At 40.2% G+C, this 24757-nt stretch overlaps 1 protein-coding gene across 10 annotated transcripts in view; it reads right to left on the minus strand.

The window, feature by feature from the left end:
• Positions 1-24757, minus strand: part of ELMO1 (engulfment and cell motility 1) — a 526860-nt gene that overhangs the window by 190569 nt on the left and 311534 nt on the right. The window lies entirely within an intron of this gene.

Raw genomic sequence — 24757 nt, forward strand, 5'->3', positions numbered from 1 at the left:
TTTTTGCTGTTGAATTAGGTTAATTATGTTGTCCCAAATCACCATTCAGTGTTATTACCCTTATGATAAAATTTCAATGTCTAATTGCTTGGACTACCTATCTATTCAGTACTCTCAACTAGAAATTAAGATATAGAAATACGTATTATTTTTGGTCTTAAGTCTTCAATCAGGCATGTAGTTTACACAATCTATATTCCAATACTATAGAACACTATCCAACATTATATAATACTCTCTATGATAAATTTATATAACAAATATGTATAGCAAGTAATATATCAAATCAAACCAGATTTCAACTTTATAAAATTATAGGTTTTATAAATCTATATAAACTTTTATCTAATCCTATATCTTAATATTAAATATTCTAAGTATTCTAAATCAGCAATATTTTAGTTCAAAGTAATATTACTCTTCCCCCAATAAGTTGATTATATTCACACACTTAATTGTAGCACTTTAACCTTTGCTAATTACTGGTTAGCATTTAATCTTCTACTTAGTAATTATAAAATTCTTAACCTTGTTATTATTTTCCCTATCCAACTGGTCGGAGTATGACAATCCTTATTGTTACTTATTATTCAAAGCAATTAAATCAATTAGCATTTAAATCTAGTAATCAGTATACCTTTTCTAAGTAAATGAATTTATATCTATTATAAAAAAAAGTGAAAAGAGAAAAGGGATTCGTCTTAATATCAAAAAGTCAGTAAATAGGAGACAGGATAGGAAGTTTAACAGAATAGTACCAAGGGAGAACCCAAGAGAATAAAGTAGAGTGGTAAGAAAATAGAGTGTTAAGGTCAGGATTAAATCCAACGTTTTTGGAATTTTGTAATTCTCTTCAGGCACACCGGAAGGAGGGAGGTGAAAAGTGCTGACTAATCGCTGTCAGCAATCAGTCTCTTCCCAGACTTCAATTACTCTCTTTTTTTTTCCTCAATACTTTTGAGTTCGATATTTTAACCTCCTTCACTTACTGACTTCACCTCAGTCAAATAATGTTCTCCTCCAAATCGGTTAAAGGTCTATTGAGCAAATAGTGTCAAATAGAGTCTGTTATTTTGTTGCGCTAAGTTCAAAGATTCAATGTATCGCACTTAGCGCCGTGTTTCTTTCTCTTCCGTAGCCTCTCTCCTCTTCGGGTTTTGAACCTAGGAAATAGTCCAATGTAACAATCCACTCAAAAACTCGAATCCACAGGTCTCTTAATCTTTCCAACAGTTTCTTCTTCTACTCACAGACTTCTCCTTTCAAATGCTGTAATCCACACTTTCACTCCGTCTGCCAAGCCTTTCCACCCACGCTAATCACACTTTCCCTTTTCTAGCCGCTTTTCTCTCGGGCTTCCAACAGATATAACTCACAATAAAAGGAAAATAAATCCCTCGCCGGTCTCACTCTTCATTGTTAAAGTCTTTCTGCACCTCTTTCTCCACCGATCTTACAAGCTGTCACTTTCTCGCTTTGTCACATCGGAGGCAGTCCGGACTTTGGAGCCGCCATTAACAGGCAGCTGGCTCTTTTGCACTGGGCTCAGGGGATCTTCTCTTCGTTGCCAGGGGGTTGCCTTCCCCCACACTGCAACCCGAGGGTCCCCAACACCAACATGAATCTCTCCAGGATTTGGGTATCCTCTGGGGATCGCTTCAAACGTAAGAAGTGGTACTCTGAAATTATAGCTGGGCTTCTCCACCTCTGCACGTCCCTGTCCTGCCACCGAAAGTCAGAAGAACCTGAATTTCAACACCTAGACCCTGACAGGCAGCTTATGGTTAAGCTGACGCCAGTGATGTGGTGGTAGCAGCTGTACTTCTCCAGAAAAACCCTCAGGGAATCAAGTAGCAAATGTGAGACTAGGCCAAAAATACTCAGATGATGCAGAAATATGAAAAGGGGTCAGACAGGGCTTTATCCTGTCTCTGCTGTTGCTTAATTATCTGAGTCAATTTTCAACGAAGCATTGGAAAACATCAATGCTGGCCTAAAAGTAAATGGTGTTTGGATCAACAATTTAAGATATGCTGATGATACAATTCTGCTTGCCAATAAGTATGAAGACCTTCAGCACCTCATCAACAAAAACAAAGAAATATCTGAAAAATATGGCGTGAAGCTTAACACCTCAAAAACCAATATCATGGTCATCAGCAAACAACCCATTAATTTACTACTGATAAATTCAGAAGGAATACCACTAGAAAAAGTTGAAAGTATCACATACCTCAGTTCTAATTTACAAGAAAGTTGGGACATGACCACTGAAATAAAGACAAGGATAGAGAAAGCTAGAACAGCATTCTTCAAAATGAAAAGTGTGTTCTGCAGTCACAACATAAACCTAAGATTGAAAATCTAAGATTGTCAGATGTTACATCTTTTCTATCCTGCTCTATAGAATATAGAATTGGTTTCTGATAGAAAGCCACTTGAAGAAACTAGAAGCATTTGAAAAATGGATTTACAGATGGCTGTTACGTATAAGCTAAGTTGACAAAATCAGAAATGAGGAGGTGATAAGCCACCTGGGAAAGCCAAGGGAAATCATCAAAACCATTAAAAAGCTAAAGTTAGAACATTTCAGACATGTGATGTGATACCTGGAAAAATACAGCATACTTCACTGAATCCTCCAGGGGAAGATTGAAGACAAACAAGGTCCATGCAAAAGAAGAACATCATGGCTTCAAAATTTAAGGGACTGGCTTGGACAAAACTTAGCAGCACTTTTTCGTGCAGCTGTTGATAAAAATAGGATCACCAACATGTTCCTCAACATCTGATGAAGGATATGGCACAAGAAGAAGTAATTACATCTTTTGAGCAGTATATTTTTCACTGCTTCTGCTGAGCCATAGCACCCATCAAATCTGTTGCAGGTCATTTTAAGGCCTGCTTCAGGGTAGCTTTTGTTTATTGTCCTCATTCATTTTGCTTGCTCAGTAGATTCAATTCTGAGCCATTTAATTATTAAATCTATCTCTTCACTACATGACAAATCTAAGCCTCTGATGGCATTTTGGAAAGAAGATTGCCAAGCTCTGTCGCTTTCAGGACGATCATTACATTTTTCAAGTCCTTGTGTGACTAACTCATATCATGCAAGGAACTTGGTAAGGTCTAGAGTGGCTTTGACTGTTGATGCAGCAGCTAGAACAGACCAAGCAGTTTGTATCAGAAAAGTGTGGATGCCCATTGACTGGATAAATAAAGGGGACAAAATCTGTATCTCTATCATTTTCTGGTCTCTACAGAGCCATCTAAGAAGCTAGATTCAAAATTTGTGGTCCTTTGAGAAATCAACCCTGAGCATTTTGCTTGCAATTGCTTCCTTCTATGAAGGTGCATCCAGTCTTTCACCTTTCACTACTATTCAAAGAAAAAAAAGAAACCTAAATCCTTGCACTTCCAAGCATTTTCCCCCACTACTGGTGATTATGGGGAGACAAATGGAATATAAAATGCAAGGAAGATTGGATTCTAGGGGAAGGGGCAAAGTGACACAGTATCTCATAACCACTAGAAAGGCTATCCAGACTCTGAATGTTCTTTGGAGAATACCAGGTACATCAATGCCCCTGAATTATTTTGGCAATTTCGCCAACATTTTCCTGAAAAGCCATGACTAACCAAGCTCCTGGTCCCCCACTCTGTGCTGCCCAAGGAATCTGTAGCTGAAGAGATTAACAAACTTCTATGGATACATCCAGGGGAAGGTTGGGCAGCTGATAACATTTCCATTTCTGGCTTTCCTGGCCTGACTATAAGGGGGTGGGGGAAGATGTTTTCCAGCAACTGTCCCCTGTTGATTTGGATGTGGGAAGGAAGATTCCTTTGAGATGTCTTCGCTGCCTCCCCTCATGAGAATTCAGTTTCTGAGAGGCCATATAATAAGGAGAGGGAGACTACTAAGATGCCAAGGAAGAAGAGGAGATCATGTTGAAGGGGAAAGTGACATAGGAAATGAAGTGACAGAATCTGGAGGTGGAGTCAAAAAAAAAAGAAATCAGCCTAGCATCTGTATGTAGTCACAAACAGACTAAGTCCAATCCTCTTGAATTCCACTGACCCTTATCTAATGCCAAGATATTGCTAACCATTAGTTAAGCAGATTTCTGTGCATAGGCATATCTAGTAATAAGTCAGTTTAATTGGATCCTCACATGGGGTCCTGATCTTTTATGCCTGACAGAGAATGGCATAGGCAGGGGAAAGTGTATGAGGATTCCTTCTCTCTGTTCCTCCCTTTTCAATGGCCATAGTGTGGACCGAGCAAGTAAGGTTGTCGGAAATATGAGTTCCTAGAAATTTAAAACGAACTCTTTCCACACAGTCTCCATTGATATATAATGGGAAAGGCTCTGCTTTGCATCTTCTGAAGTCTACAATCAATTCTTTGGTCTTTTTGATGTTCAGGGTGAGGTTATGACTCTTGCACCACAAGATCAGCCTGAGAACCTCTGACCTATAGGCCATTTAATCTCTTCCAGATATGAGTCCCACCAACTTGGTGTCGTCTGCAAATTTTATTATAGTTAGTGGGACAAGAGGGAGTGCAGTCGTAGGTATCGAGTGAATACAAAAGGGGGCGCAGCACACAGCCCTGTGGAGAGCCAGTGCTGAGAGCAAGAGTGGAGGAAAAATAGCTGCCAATCCTAATGGTTAGTAAGAAAGTCCCTTATCCAACAGTAGATGTGAGAGGAGAGGTCCATTTCTAGCAACTTCTTAATCAGTATATCCAGAATGATGGTATTAAAAGTTGAGCTGTAATCAATGAAAAGCATCCTTACATAGCTCCCACTATGCTCCAGATGGTTCAGTGCAATGTGGAGAGCCATGGCAATAGCATCCTCTGTGGATCTGCCGCGCGGCCAGGCCCGAGTGCCCGCGAGGAAAAAGGACGCCGCAAATTGCTGGGAAGTTGCTCGGCAGCTGGGAGCCGCGGTCTTGGTGAGCGGCTCGTCGGGCACGTATGCGAGGAGGAGGGCTTTTAAAGTGCCGCCCGAGCAGGACCGCCAAGCTGGGAAATGGGGCACCAAGGCAGGGCAAGGCTCCACCAGCAGCAGCCTAGCTTTAGGTGGCTCCAAGCAGCCTGCCCGCCCGCCGGGGGCCACACAGCGCAGGGCAATACGCCACGCCCAGTGATTTTTTTTCAGGGGCGGGCTGGATTGGACAGACCAACGGGCCGGATGTGGCCCGCGGGCCGTAGTTTGCCCACCCCTGGTCTATGGCTTCTGCAGGGGTAGGTACAGATTTTAGGCAGTCATTAATGTAGAAGTCCTGTTCCACGAAGCATCTGGCATCTGTGCCATATTCGGCTTCACCTACACGAGCGGTATGTTGCAGGCCATAGTTGGCGATTGTAGGCGGAGAACCATTCCCAAAGACGTGCACTCACATTCTGTATTCTCTTATCTGTTGGTTGTGCTAATCATCACTGAACTACAGGAAACGTATACTTGTGATGATCTTTCCTGACGAGAAATGAGTAGAACATCTGCTGGATGTCAGCCATGACAGCTGTGTCTTCCTTTCTGAAGCAGATGATCACATCAAGCAGACTGATGGTGAGATCAGGCCGTGTGAGAGGGACTTTGTTCAGAGAGAGGCTTGGAACTCTGCACTGGCATCAAATACTACTCATATCTGGCTTGGCTTTTATGGATGGTACACTCCAAAGAATGGCAGGTACCAGCATTCTTCATCTTTCCTCGGGAAAAGCATTCTTCATCTTTCCTGTGTGTGAACTTGGTGTGTCTGTTGTGAACCATCTTGAACACCACCAGGTAAGTTTTCATTTCCGGTTTCAGGTTCATGATTCATCTCAAACTAAAGAGACAAGAGAGAGCTTGCTCATGGTTGTTCGGAAGGCGCTGCCTGGGTATGCGAAAGGGTAGTGGGGCTACCCAGCTCCTGGTGTCATCCTGTTGAAGTTCCTTCTGAGGAAATGAGCTGCAGAAATTCTTTGTCCTCTATCAACAAGGCCAAGTCATTGTCTTCTTTGCTGGTCTGGAACACTGTTGTTCCTGAAACAGGATTGACTGTCGAAATCATGAAGTGTTGTTGGCATGGTTTCAAGTGGGATGCTCTCCCATTATTGAGAATGGACGTCGCTAAGACATTCACCTGGGTTGTGGCCTGCAGATGATTGACACAAACTACCCCTGAGATGAGCCATCCAAGTTCTGTTTTGAGAGTGAGTGGGGAGCCTGTCGGGCCTCTGACCCTTCCATGGTAAGCTAAAGCAGGGGTCGCCAGCCTTTCGGACTTCGGGGACCACCAGACATAATTTTAAATCCTGAGGACCAGAGACCCTGGGAAAATCTCAAAAAACATCTGTAGAAAAATTCCCACCCCATTTTCCTACTGATCGATCATTCTTTATTTGGGATCACAGGATACTGTCTCCAGCTCTATTCTCAAGGTGCTGGGGAGGGAGAGAGAGACTTTTGGCTTCATGCAAGGAAAGCAGCAGAAGCAGCAAGTCTTTTCTAGACTCACAACACTTGTAGCAGACTTTGTATTCCCTGATCAATGCTTTTCTTGAACTCACAGTTTTTGAATGATATTCTTTTGCATACTGAACTGGTTGAGACAGATAAATCCCGGCAAGGTGGGATCTTCTCGTGCTGTCCACAGCTGCGTAAGGCTGGAAGAGAACTTCCTTATCTGGCAAAGTTCACTGATACTGATGACAGGGAAGTTGTTGATATGATCTAAGAGCAAGGACTCTATCACTGTAGATGTGCCATACTATTGATGAAGCGTATCCCAAGCTTGCCTAAGGGCTATGACTGGGTTACCCAGTTGGGCTGAATATATGTCTTTTACTACGTCTACAGATTCTGGTCCCAGCCATGCTATCATACATCCAAGCTCCTCAGCTGGCAACAACCCTTTGGAATGAATGGTAGTCTTGAACATATGCTTCTATAGCAAATATTCTCTCTCCGACTTATCAGAGAATTTATGCACAATTTATGCACAACGCGAGATGCCAAATCCAGCCTTCCACATCGTGGTGACCATTCTCTCCTTCCTCTCCCGGAGGTTGGATCATCCCCTGGGTCTCCATAGACATAGTCCTCAGTAGCAGGTGCGTGTGTCAAGGGCAGCTGGGAATCTTCTTCAGTGTACTCCCTGATGAGGGCTTCTTTCCCTGACATGGACAACGGTTGTCCTACTTGCTGCTGGGCATGTTCACTGCTTCTGGGCATGTACATCAGGCTATGTGTCCTGCATTCGCATTGCCTTGAATATCTGGCAGGAATTCTTTTGCCTTTGAATTGAGTTTGGGAATCGTGGCTTCTTGTATGCCTACCTGTTGAGAAGCTTTCGTTGTTGCTGATGGGCTAACCTGGTTACTCTGTGTGTCTTGGGTTGTCAGGATAGGCTTTCTAGTTCCGTGGAAAGAGTCTCATGATCCTGATTGTACGATGTCAGCTTTCTGGCTAGTTTTGTGGGTCTGCTGGTTGAGATTCTCCTCCTTGTTTTGAGGGAATTTGCAGTCAATTGCGCCGCTTCTTCCTGTTTGTGCGATAACCAGCTCTGTTCATCCATATAGGCCCTGACAAGTTTGTCTGGGCTCTCTCTTCCTAACTCTCTCAGATTGAAGTTGAGGGAAGCGTTGTTGGCCTCCTTCTGTAAAGCTGTAGTCTGCACTGTCTTTTCTGCTGCCTCCTGTTGTCGTTGAAGAAACTCAAGGTTGGCCTGGGCTTTGGCCATTTCTTTTGCCACAGGTAGAGTTTCTGCAGCAACTGCAGCTTCGACATGCCTTTGCAGCTTGGGCAGCAAAGCTCCCTGCCCTTGAGGCCTAGTATGAGTTGCTGTGATGTGAGGAGGCTTTGGAAGGATGGGAAGGTTGCTGTGAAACACTGGTATTTGCCTCATAGCGAGGTGACTTGACATGGAAGGAAGATGCTTTCTCAGAAGCAGGAGAGGAAGCTGCATGCGACCCCTGGGATGGTGCACTGGAGGAGGCTTTCTTAGAATGGTGAGAGGAAGCCTCATGCAACTGCTGAGTTGGTGCATGGGGAAGGCTTTCTTAGAATGGTGAGAGGAAGTGTCATGCGACCGCTGGGATGGCGTATTGGAGCGATGGGTTACTATGGACCTATCCTTCTCATTCAGTGTGTCCTTCACCTGTAGAGCAGCATAGAGAGTCCTTACTACTTTGAAAGAGCTTCTCATGCTCTTCGCTCACCATCTCGAGGCATTGTATACCCTCTTCAAACCTCGTGTCTTTTAGTTGTGACTGGATGTTGATGAGATGGCTTGCACAACCCTTCCATTATATGAAAATTCCATCCATTTTATTGCCCAATGTATGGATGCGATCGGGGGAAAGCTCATCTTTGGGTGTATCGCAAAGCTTCAGCAATTTCTCCCAGGATTTGTTATAGCATCGATAGTACTTGTCCCAATCCTTTCTCAGACTCAATTGGCTGGCCGCAGTTAGCTTTCTATGATGCCTCAAGACATAGGTTTTCTGGGACACCACTACCTCTTCTGAGTTTTGTACATCCAATTCTGAATTTTGTACATCCAATTTTACATTAGAATCCAGGTTAGGTGGGGGAATCTGCTCTTTTGGCACATCAGAGACATCTGCCGTGACTGAAGAAGACTCCATACCTTAAAATTGGCAAAAGAAAATTTAGAAGTTTTCAATGTGATTCACTCTTTGACCACTAGGATGCACTGCAAGCTTTAGGAGATGCCGGTGAGTTCTCTCATTAGCCACTAGGGTGCTCTGCAATGGGTAGCTTGAATACAGGTTTGTAGTTTACAAACTGGAGGTGCTGCAAGGAGTAGCTTGAATACAGGCTTGTAGCTTTTCAGATTAGTCACCAGAGGGTGCTGTGACTTTAACTGTTTGGGGCAAACTGGGTGTTGGCGTATCCCTCTTACTATAATTGCAGACTTTTTGTCCAACTCTGGGATTCCTAATTTGTACTGTGATTGCCTTGCAAACTTTTTTTTAAAACAAGTTTTATTCAGTTTTCCACTTTTTAATTTCATAAGGTTTATCTACAATTTCAGAAAAAATGACATATTAATCTACTCATTTAATCCTAAACCCTGATATTAATTCCATTTCAGCTCTCCTCCTATATTGTTTCATTTATTTCAGTATATTTAATACACATATTCCATTAGTTATTCCATTCATATTTAAACAAAGAAAACAGCATTCCAATCCTAAAAGGATTTCAATATATTTAATAAATGTATGTTACAATTATCTTTATGCATAAAGGAAAAGAGCATTGAATTCCATTATCAAAAAATAGCAGTTCTATTTTCCATCTTACCAATCTATATGTCCCCATTTCACAACTACAAATTTATTTATGTTACCCCTCAGCACCTTGCAGAATCCCCTCTCCAAATATCAATCAGCCATTATCTCTATATCTAATTAAACAATTTTCCCCATTTTTTTTACAGTTTTCATATTTCTTTGTTCCCAAGTCCTGTTTCTTATCCCTTCTTTCCCCTTGTATTTTCCCCTTTATTCTTTCACTACAGTTTTTATCCCCCTCTCTATTTATAACTTCCTTCTGCCCTTCGAATTTCTGCTGATTCTTTTTCCGTTTTCCCCTCTTTATTCAACTTCCCAAATCTCCAATATTTATTTCCAACTCTTTTCCTCTTTCTTTCCAGAGTTCTTTGTTCTTGATGGTAATTAAAGATGGCCCCTTCTATGATTTGTTTCACCTCCTCTTCTGTCCTTTGTCTTTGTTGTTCATACTCTACAATCGCATTTTCAATGAATTTTAAAGCGAAGCCCAGCGTTTCACCTCATTCTTGTAATATTTCTTTCATGTTTCTAAGTTCTATTTTTAATGCCAGAAGAGATATAGCCATTTCACAACTTTCTAATTAGCAATTTAATGCAAATAATGTCTTTAAAGTTAATTTCCAACAGTCAGCTTTTATTTTCTTCCTCTCAGGTTTTAATCCTCGGGTAATCCAAATCCATATCAGAATCAGCAATTAATCCAAAAGCAGAATCTTCCTGAGTTTCATTTTTTTATTTCAATGTTTCAATTTTTCAAAGTTCTTGTTTTATTGTATTAATTTTCCTTACAGTTTTAAGAAACAGAGTCTTTTGAAAGAAAAACAAATTAGATTTAACTCAGATGGCACTCTTTGTTATGACAAATCTACACCCCTTCTTCTCTTTTTTCTTCCCAATTATTCAGAGCTTTTTAAACCACAATCTTTCAAATAAAGGTCAAATCTAATTGATATTAAATTTTCTCTTTATTAGTGCCTAAAGAGAATCAAAATATACGTATCCAAATTGATTAGATGAGTCCTTCTCCAGCTTCTACCTTTCTCGGTTCAAAGCCCCACTGCTGTCAAAAGCAATTCACGCTTTTTTCTATTCACCACTTTCAGTCCTTTCTTGAAAATTCTTTGAAATGTTAATCCTGGGGGTACCTTCCATTTAATTCTGTTGTCCTGTACCTCCTGCTGTTCGCTTCTTTCTCTCTCTCCTGCACAAACTTATTTCAGTCTAATCTTTCCCTTCAGGGTGGCCATTTTAAATCACCGCTTCAGGCGTCTTTGGGAGGGAGCAATTACCAAGCTGGGAAGGGGATTTGTGACTTCCCTCTACCTGGCTCATGGTCTCCCCTTCCTCCACCACACCTTTGAGGCAGCTTCTGCCCCAAATCTGGTCGATTGGGGCTCTCCGACACTGAAGCACGGACCAAAGCCGTGCACAGTTGCGGTCAGTGGTCCATCTTCGGGGAAGCTCAAAACTGGAAGCCTTCTTGCAAACTTTTAAAGAAGGGGTACTTATCCACTTTTACAAACAAAAGTTAAAGCAGAGTAGCTAGTTATGGTGACTTTCTTGCTAGCTAGATTCTTTGCCCATGTTTTGTCAGCATTCCGAGCTCAGATTCCTTCTTTAGTGGGCTGCCTGATTAGCTGCAGAAACTGAAATAGATTCCTTGGAGAAATTTACAGCTGTTATCATGGAGACCTCTTGCCATAAATCTTGAGGCAAGGGAAGGTATTTATGGCGGGGTCGTTTCCCTGAAAAACTAGTCATGAAGAGTCAATGCAAAGAGAATTTATGGGACCTCGCTTCCATGGAGCAAATTCCTTCTCTTTGTTTTACTAAACCAAGAGAAGGGATTGATACAACTTCTTTACTTAGTTCAGCCTCTTTCAATTACAAACACAGTCATTCAGATGAATGTTTGCAAAGAGGAGGAAGGCAATTATTTTCAAGACAGCAAATTCAAGTGGGTGCAGAAGGGGGGGATGCAATCATCTGTCGTCTCTTGCAAATAGAGGGATTTCATGGTCCCTCATTTTACTTTTCTAGGCAATAAATTCAAATGGGTTTACTTTCTTGCTCAGTGGGAGAGAGAGAGGATTCAGTTTTCTATCCTGCTTCACTGATTAAGAGAAGGAATCAAATCCTTTGTTCCATTCTGATTTAACAGAAGGATTCATTCAATTTCTTTTCATTTAGTCAAGTGGGAATCAGAATCAGTTCTTCTTTCACTTTTATGTTTTCAAACAAAAGGTTGCTCTTCAGCAGACAGTTAAACTCCACACAAGTGTTATCATGTAGATTACTTTATTGTCAGGCATTCTCAAAATCAATAGCTCACAGTCACTGAAGAGATTCTTCTGAATGTAGATAATCGGTCCCTTAACTGTGATGTGAAAGAAGATGCCCATGATTAAAGCAGCTCCTGGCAGATCAGGAATTCATAATGGCTTCGCTGATCTGCATGTAGCAAGTTTGCCCTTATAGCCAATCAGAAGACTAACCCAGTGGTCAATCAGAAATACAGATGTGACCATATGACATAAAACTACATTTCCCAGAAAGCAATTTCTTAAGGGAATAGCAATCCCTTAAGTGGATAGTTCACACTTGACCAATAAAGAATTCTATTCTGTTCTGTTCTGTTCTGTTCTGTTCTATTCTATTCTTGTCAGGCTTCAAAGATCCTGTCAACCCGTTTTACGGTCTGAAGTCTGACACGTTGACATGGTGGGGGAAGAAGTTTCCATTCCTGTCCTTCCCAGTTCAACGTGTCCACCCCGGTTCAGATCGACTGCCTGACACTTCATCTCAGCACGTACATTGAAACTGACTAGGGGGAGGGGTTTGCCGCTCTTCTCATGCTCGGTTCATCAGGACCAGTTAATTGAAGGCGACGTTCACGGTGTCCTTACAGAGATCGGGGAAGGAAACATAGTCAGTTATTTAGAGATCCACATAGGGTGTGTGATGATGTTGATGTGTGATGTAGGTGTGTTTAGTTATGGGTCCGGAAGGATTGCAAAACGTGATTATTGCTTAATTAGAGCGATTAGCATTGCGGGGTGGAGGCGCACTGGGTTAATAGGGAGGGCGGATGTTAGATAGATGGGGAGGGCGGATGTTGTTAGATGGGAAGGGTGGAATTGGAACATGAAAAGTGCTGAGAGGCAGCTGCTCTCAGTGCTGGCTTAACTCGGGATTGCCATTGTTGCCGTGTTTGGAAGAAATGAATTATAATAAACACATCTATCCACAAAGAACTGTGAGTAACATGGTTTATTACCAGAGTTTCTATGATTCCAAATGGAGGCTGACAATTCTATTCTATTAATCTCTAAACTAACTATATATTGTCTAACCATCACAAGCCTATATCATTATTAAATGCACATAACATTTTTACATCAATAATAGCAGAAAGACAAAAAGATTTCTGAATGAATATATTCATCCAAATCAAAATGGATTTCTACCTAAAAGACAAATTAAAAATAATGTAAGATTTATCTTAGACATGTTGGAGTATTATTTACAGACCCCTCACTTCCCGGACATAAACTGTTTCAACTCCTTCCCTCAAAATGACACTATAGAGCAGGGGTGGGCAAACTACGGCCCGCGGGCCACATCCGGCCCGTTGGTCTGTCCAATCCGGTCTGCCCCTGAAAAAAAATCACTGGGCGTGGCATATTGCCCTGCGCTGCATGGCCCCCGGCGGGCGGGCGGGCTGCTTGGAGCCACCTAAAGCTAGGCCGCTGCTGGTGGAGCCTTGCCCTGCCTTGGTGCCCCGTTTCCCAGCTTGGCGGTCCTGCTCGGGCGGCACTTTAAAAGCCCTCCTCCTCGCATACATGCCCGACGAGCCGCTCACCAAGACCGCGGCTCCCAGCAGCCGAGCAACTTCCCAGCAACTTTCGGCTTCCTTTTAACTCGTGGGCGCTTGCGTCTGGCCCCGAGCCGCATGGCGGAGGGGAAGCCTGGAGCACCGCCGGGTCGCCTCCTCCAAGCAGCATGCCTGCCCGCCGGGCTCGGGTTTCCGGGGCTTCCAAGCTTAAAATTTGCACAGGCAAAGTTTGCAGGTGGGAGCATCTTCCTGCCGAGGAGCGGGAAGGGTTCCGCCCAGCGGGCGGGCGGGCTGTTTGGAGGAGACAACCCGGTGGCGCTCCGGGTTTCCCCTCCACCACGCGGCTCGGGGCCAGGCGCGAGTGCCCGAGAGGAAAAAGCAAGCCGCAAGTTGCTCGGGTGCTGGGAGCTGCCGTCGTGGTGAGCGGCTCGTCGGACACGTACACAAGGAGGAGGGCTTTTAAAGTGCCGCCCGAGCAGGACCGCCGAGCTGGGAAACGGGGCACCAAGGCAGGGCAACGCTCCACCAGCAGCGGCCTAGCTTTAGGTGGGCTTGGATGCCCCTGAGCGCAATTTGCTGTTTGTTGTCTCCTGGGACTCGTGTTTGGAAAGCGTGGAAAGTAGTAGCAGGAGCAACCGCGGTGTTATTTTTTCTTATATATAATATATAATATAATATAATATAATATATATATATATATATATATATATATATATATATAATATATAATATATAATATATAATATATATATCTATTATAAAGGGCCCATTATAAAATGCAGCAAATTATATATAAGAATATATATATATATATATATATATATATATATATATATATATATATATATATATATATATATATATATATATAAAATATTCTTATATATAATTTGCTGCATATTATAATGGGCCCTTTATAATGGCCTTTTATAAAATTGGTTCAGCCTCGAACGCTGATCTGATTTTCCATGTGGCCCCCAACAGAAATTAATTGCCCACCCTGCTATAGAGCACTGCACATCAGAACAACTAGACACAAGGACAGTTTCCCCAGGAAAGCCATCACTCTGATAAACAAATAATTCCCTCAACACTGTTCAACAAAGTCTGCACTACTATTACTGTTAATCATCTCATCACTTCTTATCACCCATCCCCTCCCACTTGTGACTGTATGACTGTAACTTTGTCGCTTGTATCCTTATGATTTATATTGACTGTTTCCTAGTATGATTTGATTACTTATTGTACCCTATTAATTGTTGTACCTTATGATTCTTGACTCTTGATGAATGTATCTTTTCTTTTATGTATACTTAGAGTATTTGCACCAATACAAATTCCTTGTGTGTCCAATCACACTTGGCCAATAAAGAATTCTATTTTATTCTATTATAAAGTGCACTCTGAAAAACAAATGGCGCTTATTTTTTTTAGTTGCACAGAATTTGACAATGTAAATTGGCGATTTATGCTACAACTATTATGCTACTCTATGCTATTAGACTATTTGGATTTTGGTGAGAAGTTTATAAATATGATTAAGACAATTTATTCTAAACAAATAGCAAAAGTGATTGTGAATGGGGATTCAACAGAGAACTTTAATATAAAAAAGGCAGAAGATGACTTTCAGTATGGACTTTCCCGAAGACGGACCACTCCCACGATCCTCAGAGGCTTTGGTCCATGCTTCTTCGTCGAAGAGCTAGCTCCGGGGCAGAAACCACCTCGGAGATGTGGTGGAGGAAGGGGAGGGTAGAGGGGAGTCGCAAATCCCCTCCCCGGCTTGGCAAATGCTTCCTCCTGAAGATGTCTGAAGCAGTGATCTAAAATGGCCACCCTCAAGGGGAAGAGTTAGCTGGAACAAGATTGTGCAGGAGGAAGAAAGAAGTGGACAGCAGGAGAAATGGGAAAGTATAATTCAATGTAAGGTACCCCTGGATTAATTTTTAAGGATTTTAAAGAAAGGATTTAAAGCAGCAAAGAAAAAGGAGAAAAAAAGGTGTGAATTGTTTTTGACAGAGGTGGGGCTTTGAACCGAGAAAGGTAGAAGCTGGAAGAAGAAATCATTTAATTAACTTGGATAAATATATTTTGACATTTTATAGGCACAAATAAGGCTGAATTTGAGACTGTTAAAGGGGAAACTTAATATCAAATGGATTTGATTTTTTTCTTGGAAGATTGTGGTTTAAAAACCCCCAAATAGATGAACAAAAAAAGGGGGGGGGTAAGATTTGCTATAACAAAGAGTGCCATCTAGTGGTTAAAGTTAATTTGTTTTTCTTTGAAAGACACATTTTAAGGAATATTGATATAATAAAACAAGAACTTTGAAAAATTGAAACACCGAAACAAAGAAAGAAGTATGAAGATTCTGCCCTGGGATTAATTGTTGTTTTTGGAATGGACTTGGTACTGGACTAGTTGTGAACTAAAAATTTGAGAGGAATAAAATAAAAGCTGACTGTTAGAAACTAACTCCATAGACATTATTTGGATTAAATTACTAGACACAAAGGTGTAAAATGGCAATCTCTCTTCTGGCCCTAAAAATGGAACTTGGAAACATGAAAGAAACATTACAAGTATGAGGTGCTGCTTTAAAATTTTTGGAAAACGTGATTTCAGAATATGAACAACAAAGACAAAAGACAGAGGAGGAGGTGGAGCTGACTACAGAAGAGGCCATTTTTAGTTATCATCGGGAACAAACAACTTTGAAAAGGAGGAAAAGAGTGGGAAATAAAAATATGAGATGTAAGAAGTCAAACAAAAAGGGGAATATCTGTAAAATTAAAAAGGGTAAAAGGAAACAGCAGAAAATTGAAGGGTAGAAGGAAGCTATAAACAGGGAGGGTGATAAAAACTGGAGTGGAAGAATAAAGGGGAAAATGAAAGGGAAAAGAAGGGATAAGAAATAAGATTTGGGAACAAAGAAATTGTAAAAAGAATTGTAAAAAAATGAAAAGAAATTGTCTATTTAAAAGGCACAGAGATAATGGCTAATTAATATTCAAAAAGGGGATTTTGCAAAGTGATGGGGTAGCATAAACATATTTAAAGTTATGAATACTGTAGGAAATAGGGATATATAGATTATTAAGATAGAAAATAGAACTGATACTCTTCGGTATTGGAATGTAAGCTCTTTTCTCATGTGTATGGAGATGAATGGAATAATTAATGGAATATGTTCACTAAATATACTGAAATTATTGAAATGAAATATGAGGAGGTGTAATAGAATTGATATTTTCTAGTATTGAAATGCAGGCTCCTTTGTTTAAATATATAAAGATATGTATTAAATATATTGAAATAATTGAAATGATATAGGGGGAGAGCTGAAATGGAATTAACATCAGGGTTCAGGATTAAATGAATAGATTAATATGCTTTCTTTTTCGCAATGGTAACTAAGTCTTATGAAATTAAGAAGGGGAAAAACCATGCAGAATCTGATCTATATATGCAATGTAGTCTTAAAGTGATTATTAATCTCAATTTTTTAAGGTAATAAAAGTTAAATGTTTAATGGGATTTAAAGGGGGAGATAATTAATGAATACTTAAACTTTAAAGGTGATACACTTAAATTGGTAATTTACGGGGGTAACTATTTTTTAGAATGATTGTTTTAAATTAGAATTTAAGAAAAGTGTAATAAGAATACATGATGGAATATGCAAATACTTTAAAAGTATTAAAGTATAATAATTGTAAAGATACGAGAAATTCTGGTGAATTAAATAAGAGACAAGCACTTGGAATAATACAATCAAATAGAAAATGTATAAAAACATCATTAAGATAAGAAGTTGAATATAAACATTGAATATGTAACTGCGGTCATATTTGTATGTAAATGTGGAAACCTGTAATCATGCTGCTCACTAAAAAGAGATGTTTTTAAAATGTGGAAAACTGAAATAAAACTTGTTTTTTTTTAAAAAGCACAAGACAAGAATGTCCACTATCCCCATTATTATTTATATTAGCATTGGAAATGCTGAATAGAAGTACTAGACAAGATTCAGAAATAAAAGTTATGGAAATAAAAAGAGAAAAATATAAACTACAAGTGTTTGTAGATGACTTGGTATTTATTTTAGAAGAGCCATTGGAAGCTGGCCCCAAGCTAATGGAAAAGATAGAATGATGTGGAGAAGTTGTAGGATTGAAAATAAACTAGGGTGATTTCATGGCGGAGTGAAGCAAGGAGAGCAGTCTCTGTTCTTTTGTGTCTGGTTTTTTGTGCCTGGGAGCCTGTCAGGGCATTGTGGATCCTGGAGAGAAATGCGAACTAGAGGGGAAGCCTTGAGGGTAGCGAGGAAGAAAGCAACCTCCTGCTACAGCAAAAGAAAACCCCTTGAAACTGGCGTGCTAGAAACCCGACAACTATGGCGGGTCTGAAGCCGTGACAGCCAGCTATAATCAGGAAGTAGGAGAGTGAGGATCAACATGAAAATATTGGAGGAGAAACGGCGGACTTTGACAGTTTGGAGAGGTGAGAGAAGAGAGCCCTGAGAAACATGCTTAGCAGAGAAAGTCTTTTGGGAGAATAGATTGTGGCAGCAGCAAATTGGCGGTGAGAGCGAAGCGGAGCAGAGTTTGACAGAAAGCATGTATTTTGGCAGTGGGAGAGAGGTGGAGGCTCGGAAGAACAGAAAAAGATTGAACTGATTTCAAAACTCTTAATAAATATTAAAAAGATGCTAAGACATGGAGAAATACCAGATAAGAGTATTTGTGAGAGGAGGGAACAGACAAGAAGAACCATTTTGAAACAGGGCAGTGACTGTACAAATTGATAGAGAAAGAGACTAAACAGTTAAAGGCAGCTGACGAAGCAGAAGAAGTGCAGAAAGCAGTTTGACGCGAGTAGGAAAGAAGAAATGAAAATTGATTACATTCTTGCAAATTAATTAAATACTCAAGCAAATTACAAAATTATTATATACTTTATGTCCTATATCTGATGAACTGATATATTATAATTATATATATTATATATAATTTATATATTATAACTACATATGTTTATATCTATATATTTACATATATAGATATATACATCATCAGGCTTCTGTATTGTATTCGTCTGTGAGTCAGACTATCACAGCCTGTGATAGTCTGACTCACAGATGAACACAATACAGAAGCCTGATGATGGCAGATGAGATTCTGCCGAAACGTTGCTACAACTTTAAAAGCACAACTATAATGACGTGGGAAAATACCCGAACAAAGCTGAATACCATACATATATGTATGTATGTATGTATGTATGTATGTTTGTATATATTCATTCATAAGTTTTCGTGGTTACTTAAATGTATAGTATTCAGCTTTGTTCGGGTATTCAGCTTTGTTCGGGTGTATGTATATATATATATGTATGTATGTATGTATGTATGTATGTATGTATGTATGTATGTATGTTTTCTGAGGTTCAGCGGGTATTTGTATGTGGATCTTTGGTTGTTGGGTTTTCTCCACGTAAGATTGAGTATCTAGGCAACGTGTTGATGAAGTCTCATTCATCATCTTCAGGCTTCTGTCTTCACTCTGAGAAGCAAGAGCCAAGACAGAAGCCTGAAGATGATGAATGAGACTTCATCAAACGCTGCTTAGATACTTCAATCTACGCGGAGAAAACCCGAACAACCAAAGATCCATATATATATATATATATATATACTTTAGACCCTTACCTTTATTTAGCCCAGGGGTGTCCAACCTTTCACCTTCCCTGGGCCACATTAGAAGATGAAAATTTGGTTTGGGCCGCACATAAAATAAAGTAACCTGATCATCCAAAAAACCATAGAAAACATAGTTAACATATTAAATTTATTTGGAAATGAAGTTAGTGAGATGTTTTTATTATTTATTATTTATTAAAAATTATTTATTTTTATCACGGTTTTTTATCACGGTTTATTTTCCGCCAAATTTTATGGGGGAGAAAGCGGGGCTGGCGGTGGCAGGGGCAGAAGCGGTGGCAGGGGCAGCGGCGGCAGAAGCAGCAGTGGTAACGGCGGGGGCAGAAGCGGCGGCAGGAGCAGAAGCGGCGGTAGGGGCAGAGGCAGCGGGGCAGAAGCAGCAGCAGTGGCGGGGGAAGCGGTGGCGGGGGCAGCGGCGGCAGAAATGGCAGTGGGGCAGAAGCAGCAGCAGTGGCGGGGGAAGTGGCGGCGGGGGCAGTGGCGCAGAAGCGGCGGCGGGGGCAGAAGCAGCAGCAGTGGTGGGGGAAGAAGCGGCGGCGGCAGGGGAAGAAGTGGCCGTGGCAACAGCAGGAGGTGGCGCTCTGATGGCGCCTGCCTTTTCTGTTGCTGCTTGGCCTGGCACTCGCCTAGCCCCGTCTCGCGCCTGCCTCTCCTCCTCCTCCTTGCTGGCTCTGGCACAAAGGTTGGGGTGGGCACTGGGCCGCATTACAAGGCGACCTGGGCCACATGCGGCCCGTGGGCCATGGGTTGGACAAGCCTGATTTAGCCTATTCTAGAATTATACAACCACACAAAGATAAGGTGGGATACAGTGCACACAGAAGCACATACTATTGATATCATTTTGGATGATATTACTTACATTTATATAGACACTCTGTTATATACTTTTAATTATACTAGAACTTTAGTGCTAAATAGATAACAAATAGGGACTGATATACGTTACTTAGATTGAGATACTTGATATAAATTGACACTCTTTGGAGATTGATTGATATAAGTAATTGATGACAGTATTGAAAGATTTCTTTAGAAACTTTAGAAACTTCAAAATGTCAACTACTACAATTGTCACAAAGATCGGGGGAAAAAAGACTGCCCCAAATATGCAGAAAATACAATCAACACTCAAGATGATACCAGAAACAATGATGAAAACCCAAGAAACAATATCAAGAAATCATGACAATTTTAAAAGTGAGATGGGAGAGATGAAGGGAGAAATACGGAAATTAGAAGATAGAATAGGGACAATCCAGCAGGCAATAGATAAGATGGAACAAAAAATAAAGGTGGTGGAAACGAAGGTTGAACAGACAAATAAGAAAGTGGATACAGTTGAGCAGAAACTGATGGTGGAAAACAGAAAGCTAGAAGAGTCAATTGCCCATCTGGAGATGGAGAGAGCTGATTTTTTTTCCTTAGGTTTCAAAATGTGACTGAAGATAGAGGTGAAGACTTACCAAAAATAATGTCAGACCTATTGGCGGAAATACTGCAAAGACAAGAAATCTGTAGAGAAATTGATGAAGTCTATAGAATACACACCAATTGTGAGAGACAGGTTAAGTTGCCACGAGAAGTCCACATAAGCTTCTTGAAGAAATTTATAAGGGATGAAATATATAAAATAATGAGAGATGAGCTATTGGTCTTTAAGGGAAAAGAAATTGTGACATTAAAGCAAATCCCAAGGAGAATAAGAGTACATAGAAAGAACTACCATTTCCTGATGTCACAATTGAATAAACATAACATCATATTCAGGTGGCTCATCCCAGAAGGGATGTTGCTATCATGGCAGGATAAGAAATTCAAAACAGACAGTATAGAGAAAGCATGAGAATTCTTCGACCTCTGTGTAGCATCAGAGGAAGAGGCAGCAAAGGAGAAATTGAGAGTAGAAGCCAGGAAGAACAACAGTCAGAGGAAAGAGGAATAGAACAAGAAGAAAGAGAACAAGAGGAAATTGAATGACAAGAAAGAGAGGGCTTAAGAACAAGACAACAGAGAGAAGTAAGAACAAACAGACGACAACAAGTAACATACTAAAAGTAGGATGGAAGAAGAAATCAAGCTAATCTCCATAAATGTCAATGGATTAAATTCACCAACAAAAAGGAAAATATATTAACTAAACTACAGAAACAAAACATAGACATCATATGCCTTCAAGAAACATACAAAAACACTATAGTAAAATTTTGGAATCAGCAAAATTGGGAAATCTATATTTATCCTTGGCTCAACAAAAACAAAAACAAAAGAGGGATAGCGATATATGTTAGAAAACAATTACAATCCAAATAGGTTTATGCAAATGAGGAGGGCAGAATTCTAATGCTTGAAATAATAATACATTATAAGAAAGTGTTACAGTTTTATATATACCTTGAAAAAATGACAAACAGAAGGGATTTTACTGTAAGCTATATAGGAAACTGACAGAGATGGAGTATGAAAATATATGTCTGGTAGGTGATTTTAATGCAGTAATGAAACCCAAAATAGATCATGTGAACAATAGTGTAGACAAGAACAAGAACCACAAAATAAGACAATAAATGAAAAAAGAGCTATGGTTGGACATAAATTGAACATGTTAATGCAGGAAGAATGGGCACAAAATATGAAAAGGGTGAAACAAAACCATTTTGAACACACAAATAAGCCAGGAAGATGGTTAGCGTACAAGTTAAAGAAAGAGAAAGAGAGGAGAACGATACAGCAATTAAAAGATGTTAACGGCATATTACAACATCAGATGGAAAAGAAAAAACATATTGTTAAAACCTTCCTTGAGGAATTATATAGGCGGGAAGATAGAGGAAAACATCCAACAATATTTAAAAAGGAAAGGGTTAGCTACAATTTTGGAAAAAATTAAAGAAATGATGAATAAGGGAATAACACGAATGGAACTACAGGAGGCAATCCAGAAACAGAAAAATAATAAGACACCAGGACCAGATGACCTCCCGGGGGAGCTTTACAGGGTGGGATTCTACCGGTTTGCACTAGTTTGGTAGAACCAGATTTTACGGTTCCCAGTAGTTCGGAGAACCAGTAAATCGAACCTCTGGCTGGCCCTGCCCCTCTCCACCCGCTTCTCCACTCCCTGCCCAGTCACTCCCTAGCATGCATGCACAACATGCGCGACATGCCTGCAGCCTGCTTTTGTGTGCCTGTCAGGCCAACCATTGCTGCCTGCCTTTCGCTGCGGCAGAGCGAAAAGCTTGCAAGTCCCCCTCCCTTTGGGAAATGGCTCCTATCTGCTCACAGGTAAGCCTGTGAGTCATGCCAGCACTTCTCCCCTGTTCCTGGACCTCGCCCAGTCCACCATGGGCCCCTGGCCTTGCCCTGCCCTCCATGGGTCTCCCCCATCTTGCATCCATGCTGGGCCTCCTCCCACCTGGCTGCCTGCTTCTTGACATGAAGGCTGAGCTGGACACTGGGGCTGAGCCTGAGCCTGAGAGGGGTGATGGAGGTGCCCCAGAAGGGAGGCTGGGAAATCCTGGGGCTGCTTCTCGCCACCACCACCCCAGAGCCCAATGAAAGGGAGGGTAGATGGATGTTCTGGGGGCCGGGGCTGCTCCTTTTTCATTCTCCCACTGCTCGCTGCTCTGGAGCTTGCCGGATCAGTTCGTCCCAGCCCAGGTATGAGAGACACACTATGAGACACACTCCGGAAAACAAGCAGCACTGGTGTCCTTGGATGCACAAAAAGCATTTGATAATGTAAATTGGCAGTTTTTTATAAAACAACTAAAAGCCATAGATTTGGGGGACAAATTTATTAGGATGATATCGGCAATCTATTCAACCCAGACAGCCAGTGTGCTACTCAATGGAGACAGAACAGAAACCTTTAATATAAACAAAGGAGTGAGACAAAGATGTCCATTGTCACCCCTCCTTAGAAATATTAGAAGAAACATTAAAAGAAATGAAAAAAAATTAAGGGGTTACAATCAGAAAAGAAGAGTATAAAATACAAGCATTTGCTGATGATATAGTATTTTTTTCTAAAGGAACCAGATGAAACCAGTACTGCTTTAATAAGAGAAATCGAAGAATTTGGTAAAGTAGCGAGACTTAAAATAAATAAAAACAAAACAAAGATATTAACTAAAAATATGAGCGACAAACAAAAAAAGGAATAAGAGGGAAATTTGGGGATGCAAGTAATTAAAAAAGTAAAATATCTTGGTATTTGGCATCAAGATGTTCCTCAATTAAAGAAAGTAATTACAATAAATTAATGATGCAGATAAAAAAGGAATTGGAAATATGGGGAAAACTCCAAATTTCATTTATGGGAAGAATTGCAGCAGTTAAAATGACTGTATTACCGAAAATACTATATCTATTCCAAACAGTACTAGTAAAATTAGATTTAAAAAATTTGGGGGAATTAAATAAAATAATAGCTAAATTCATTTGGGCCAGGAAAAAAGCTAGAATTAAAATGAAATTGTTGCAGGATAAAAGAGAAAGAAGTGGCTTTGGACTTCCAGATTGGATACATATTATCAGGCGGCAGCTATGGTATGGATAAAAAATTGGATCACCAAAGGGAACAAAAGGATATTACTAATAGAAGGACATGACCTACAAAGAGGGTGGTATAGTTTTCTATGGGAAGGGAAAAACAAACAACATGCCTACTTTCAAAGATATCAAATTAGGGATACAATTATTCAACTATGGGAAAAAATCAAGAAGGATCACTATACTAAACTACCAAGTGGGCTGTCGACAATGGAGGCATTACTATACCCAAATGCAATGGATGTGGCTAAAATGAGAAATTACAAGGATTTGCTTAATAAACAAGGAAGATTAAAAATATAGGAATTAAAAGAGCAAAATATAGACATTGACTGGTGGTTTTACATGCAGGTACAGAAAGGATAAAGAAGAATATGGGTTTTACATGGACCAATAACAATTAAATAAAATTATCCAAGAAACAGAGAAAAATATTGTATCTAAATTATATATTTTTCTTCTGAGCTTTAAAATGGAAGAAGGGTAGTTAAAGAAATGATGTAGCCTGGGCGAAAAATGTGGGACATAATATAGAATTGGAATATTGGGAGAGAATGTGGGGGGAAGGGGGAAATTATAGACTAACACTATCTACAGCGTATAAAGAAAATATGTACAAAACGTTTTATAGGTGGCATCTACCCCCCGTCAGATTGGCAAAGATACTTGCAAATCAAAACCCAGAATACCGGAAATGCAAGAATAAACAGGATACATACTTTCATATGTGGTGGACCTGCTCAGAAGCAAAAAAGTATTGGAGTAAGATTCAAAAGTGGTTAGAAGGTATAATTAAGGGAGAATATAGTAAGACTGACATATTATCTCACATATAACAACTGCTGTTAGGATTATATACACACAGCACTGGAAACAGGGAGATATACCACAAGAGGGAGCAGTGATAAAGAAAATTCTAGATTGCACAAAAATGGACAGGCTGACCTTAGAGTTAAAAGATAGAGAAAATTGATATCTTATTCAGTCTGGGACGCCTGGCATACATGGTTTGAGAGTAGAAAGAAAAGTAATACTGTAATTAATTAAAGAATATTAATATATATATATATATATATATATATATATATATATATATATGTGTGTGTGTGTGTGTGTGTGTGTGTGTGTGTGTGTGTGTGTTTGTTTGTTTTCTTAAGTTTTCACGGGTATTTATATGTATGGTATTCAGCTTTGTTCGGATATTTTCCCACGTCATTATAGTTGTGCTTTTAAAGTTGTAACAACGTTTCGGCAGAATATCATCTGCCATCATCAGGCGTGTGTATTGGGTTCGTCTGTGAGTCAGACTTTCACAGCCATTTCT

The sequence above is a fragment of the Pseudonaja textilis genome, chromosome Z (assembly GCF_049901715.1).
Source record: "Pseudonaja textilis isolate UNSWEBS1 chromosome Z, rPseTex1.2, whole genome shotgun sequence".
Lineage (NCBI taxonomy): Eukaryota > Metazoa > Chordata > Lepidosauria > Squamata > Elapidae > Pseudonaja > Pseudonaja textilis.